General features: G+C 37.6%; 1 long non-coding RNA gene across 1 annotated transcript; it reads left to right on the forward strand.

Moving 5' to 3' along the window:
* Positions 1–277: 277 nt before the first annotated feature.
* On the forward strand, positions 278–649 carry LOC135218400 (uncharacterized). The gene is made up of 2 exons (XR_010315311.1): positions 278–368; positions 496–649. It is a non-coding gene; the product is annotated as an uncharacterized LOC135218400 (long non-coding RNA).
* The last annotated feature ends 4,182 nt before the right edge of the window (positions 650–4,831 follow it).

The following is a 4,831-nucleotide window of genomic DNA, read 5'->3' on the forward strand; positions in this document are numbered from 1 at the left end:
ATATTGTTCGTGCATTCTCTGTAACCTGTGGAATGTGGAGGACAGGGCAGAGTAACGACCTGAGGGTAGCTGATCAATGAGTTTCTAGGGGATTGGCGTTGAGAATAAAAATGCTTAGTTCAGGAAGTCAATGTACGACAGTTTATGAACTCTTCCCAAAGTGCCTTTGTGAAACTAGATGCAGCTAGAACCGCGAGGCGCTAGCGAACTGTGTGTTCGTACGTACGTGTGCACCTCTTTCTGTTAAAAGCGTTCATACCCAAGCCTATGAGGGATTTTGACAGAGGGCTTCGAGTCATAGGCAAAGATGCCGTGGCATTCGCCGGGGGAGTTTTTTGACATAGTGTTTAGTGTCCGGTTGGGAATGGGTAAGTGTTACCTTTACTTTAGCCAAAGGGGTGGCTTGTTTGATATCTTGTAAGATGTTCCATTTTATTAACTTTGTCTTTGAACTTGTGTGTGTACTTACCAGAATGTGTTCTGTATCTTTGGCAGATGGTTCTGGATTTCTGTGGGACAGAGTTCCCAGGGAAAGGTGTGACCTTTTGGGTGACTTGACAATGAGTAGTTTTAAGTTAGTCTGTGAGACTGGATTACTTAGTTAACCGACTTAGTTGTTACTGTAAATAAACGTTATGTTATGATGCAACTCTCTCATTTTCATTACCTGTTAGAATGGAGAGAAAGAGGTGGAGAGAGAGAGAGAGAGAGATGTGGGGTGATTGCCGGGAGAGAGAGAGAGAGAGAGAGCCTGTGTGTTATAACGGAGTTATGGGGGGTCTGCCTTCCGTTTCGTGTCCACGCTTGCCGTATGAAATACATGGAGGTTTCCCCATGTAATAGTGGTGGCAGCGGTGGGATAATTCCCCCATATTAATAGTGGTGGCAGACGGTTAAAGAGGGGATATAAAAAGTTTTCTTGCTTTTCTATGCCTAGGAACGCCAATGTAGAGATGGTTGGCCAGTTAGAAGATAAAAGGGGTAGAGAAAATGTCCGTCCGTGGGATGGGGGGATGAGGAAAGATTTCTATTATTAGGGTCATCAATTTGCTCGTACCAGATTCTTCAGGGCGGGAGTCGTGAGACAAGCAACTCAGTCTAGTTTGTAAGTGAGTGTTGCTAGTGGTCATCTCACCGGTCGCGTTTGTATTGTGCCGACGAGATTTACGCGTTTTTACGAAGAATTTCGAGTTCCTTTTGTTCCCATTATGGAGTGGTGAGTGTTAAACTATTGTTTATCAAAAAGGAGTGGGTTTTTGTTTAAATATTTCAGGGTTATGGGATTGGTTCAAGAGGTCAATAATTTTTCTTGTCTTTGCTCCATAGTGACGTGTTTTCTTTATTTGCACGTGTTTATAATAGACGTATGCATTCGTCTTTGTTTAAAACATAGGAGTGTATTTTTCTATGCATGGGAACTGTGCTTATATAAGCAGATTTGGCTTAGTGACACAGAGCGGCCACAATTTTAAGGGCTCAGCATATTTCTGCAGAGAGGCGCCTTGCATTGCGAGGGTGTACGGGCATCCCTTGGGAGGATTGTAGCATGGGAGGTACCACTAGCCTCACTCGAGAGATAGTGCAGGGATGGGGATCCTACTGGCATGCCTCGGGGGAGTGTTCTGCCGCTTGACTGAGGGGTTGTTCTCAGGGGGGGAGAAATTTTTTTGTCTCAGTGTGGGTGAACTTCCCCTTTTCCTTTTTTTTTTTCTTTTCTTAGTGTTGGAGATGGATCTGGCCTTGACATTGGATGCTAAGACATCAGCTGATTGATTAGTTGATGAAGTGAAATGCCCGTAGAGTCTTTTTTAAGAAAAGAGATTTTTTTTTGCTCTCTCTTGGATGAAGAGAAAAGGAAATAAAGAGATTTTTCTTTTCCGAAAATGAGGGGAAAAGTAGTTAACATGCACGGGATGTGTTATATGTTTCTTTGTGCCTTGAAAGACACAAATATACACAGATTATTTTTTTATTGTGTTGGAGAAATTACTTTGAAATGCCGATGATTGGTGTTGTATCTGTGTTGTGTGGCAATGGTGTTATGTCATGGTGTTGCATGCTGGAGAAATTGTATGTCATAGGATTCAGCAATACTGTTGTATGCTATTTGAATTATTGCTTTGGAGAGTTATTATTATTATTATTATTAATAATTGTTATACTTGAGATGTGTTACGGGAGGTTTGCCTAAGTATAATTATCATTACGGGAGAATTGTTTTACGAGAGATTTGAGATATTTCATGGGAGATTAGTCAATAATTATTACAGATAATTATTCAAGGAGAATTATTACAATGAATTAATGGGAGAAGTCTTGTGTTAATTATTTGTTCAGTTTTTGTAACTTTGGAGAATATTTTCAGTGATTCACGGGGATGAGTTTTGCTGAATCTTGATGAATCTGGCTGAATCTTGGTGAATTGTGTGGGATTTTGCTGAATTTTGTGCTGAATTTTTGGAGAATGGACAAGCATTAACTTTGGTGTTAATTTTTGTACTGATACTGATGATTTTGATGATAGCAATTTTTTTGGTGATTTTGTGATAATGATATTTCTGATACTGTTTTTTTTTTTATACTAATACGTGGGTGTTTTAATGCTGTCAAGGGAGGTGAAATCTTTTGTGATTATGGGAGGAACTAACAACACATTGTTTTAGTTTTTTTTTCTTTTTTTATGAGTTCAGCAGATAATTGCTTGACATCTGGTGAGTTACGGGAGATAGTTAATGGTGCCGTTGATTTTTCTTTTCTCCTTTTTTGAAAGTTAGCCATAGCTGACACAAGTTTTTTTACCATGGGTGAATTTGAATTTATTTTTTTTTTCTCTCCAGTTAGTGTGAATATTATCTCAGTTCATGACTTAGAGTCATTTAAGAGAACGTGTTCGTGTTTTAGCTATTTGATGCTATAGAGTAATATAGGGGTGGAGAATTTCTTGCATGTTTTGAATGCATACGTAATGGCACTACATTTTTTTCTCTGGATATTTATGTTCCAGAAATTGTGAGTTTTCTTGCACAATACATTAGTTGTATTTGTGACAACTTTGTGAGAGATAGGAAACTTGGTTAAGTTTTCTAGTGGCTTATGTCGTAGTGCATATGGGGAAGTCTTTGCTTAGACACTGTGATTTTGGAGTTCTGTTATAATGACTTGTGGCACATTGGTGGTTTTTTCTAGAACTTTCTAGACAGTTTTATTTGCCGAGTTTTTGCCCTTTTTTAGCAGTTATGCTAAACGGAGAGAGTTTTTATAGTTTTTACTATAACATTGAGTTATTCTCTGGAGAATTGGAGTTATAATTGAGATATATTATTTTGGAGAGATAATTGGAGGTATATATTTTTTTTGGAGTTATATTTTGAGATATAATATATGGGAGATATATTTTTGGCCATTTTTGATATTTGCCAATAGTGGTATGAGCTATGTTTAGTTCAATTATTTTGCAGCCATCTTTGTTGCAAATGGAGACACATATTTGGAGATTATGGGGCAATATTTGTGAGTATGTGAGTTAGTTGCCTTGAGTGCACATTTTTTTTGGAGATGGGATTTCATTTTTTGATATTCCTTTTTGGAGATATATTTTTTGGAGCCTTGTTTTGTTCCACATGGAGTTGTTGTGGAAATAGAGGTAAATATTTTGTATTTGCCGAAATAGAGGTGATTATTCTCTATTCCTGGAGTGGTGTCTTTTTTTTTCTACTGACATGTGGCTTTGGAGAAATAAGAGAATAATAAGGGGGTTGGTTATTAACCAAATGGAGGAAATATTTCTATAACCGGAGTGGTGTTATTATTGATATGATGTCTCATAATGGAGTTGGTATTAATCTTGGGCGGGTGACCTTTTTTTTTTGTGGTTATGGAGTTTTTTTGAGCAAAGAGAAGTTTTCTGTGGTTCTCTTTTTTGATTTCGTGACTATTTAGAGAGAAATGGCATTACTGCATTACGAGTCATTTGGAGATGTGTGTGCATTTTTCATGTTCACAAGTGTGTTATTCTTGGAGAAATATAATTTGGGGAAAAGTCATGTTGAGAGAATAAGTCTTCGAGACAAATTTTTGAACACATTAGTCATATCCTGGAGTTAATTCTGTGAAATGTGTCAGTTAGACCTTTTTTTCTTGAGAATCATGAGTTTCCAAACTTACGTGTCTGACTGGACAATTTTTGTGCTGTTGTTAGAGCATGCGTCCGCAGGTGATTTTTCTGCTGACAAGCGATGTGATGAGGCCGTGTGCTGAGCGTGTGCTGATTCTTTCCTCTGATCGTGACAGATCAGAATTTTTGCAATATCTGGAAATGTGGCTATAGCATTTCACGAAAAGCGCAATGTATGAGAGTTGCTTTCTGGCAAATTCCATAACTTTACATGGAGCATTTCTTGGGGAAAACGCGGGAGTTATGCATATTATACATGTATTATGTATTTTGTGATTGGGGAAATCTGCTTGTGATTATTCTTTTTTTTTTATTATTTTTCTTCCTTTTCCTATGAGAGATATGATTTGGGGATTGAGTTTAAATAACATTTCTTTTTTGGACGGGAGATTTGATTTTACCGGGAGGTGTGATTTTTCGAGGGTTGCTATTTACGAAATGGGAGTTTGACATTAAGTCTCATTGTGATTAATTATTGAGCAGTAAAGGGGTTTTTGCTGTTAAAAGCTGGAGATTTTTACTGATTTTGTGGGTTGTCAGAACTAGAGAAAATTTTTTGGGTCTGGGTGTTACGTGATTCTTTTCTTTCTTGAGCTTGTTACGAATTTTTTCTTTTTTTTTCTCTTGTGAGCACATTCGAGTTCGAAATGTGAGTGC

The sequence above is a fragment of the Macrobrachium nipponense genome, chromosome 9 (assembly GCF_015104395.2).
Source record: "Macrobrachium nipponense isolate FS-2020 chromosome 9, ASM1510439v2, whole genome shotgun sequence".
NCBI lineage: Eukaryota > Metazoa > Arthropoda > Malacostraca > Decapoda > Palaemonidae > Macrobrachium > Macrobrachium nipponense.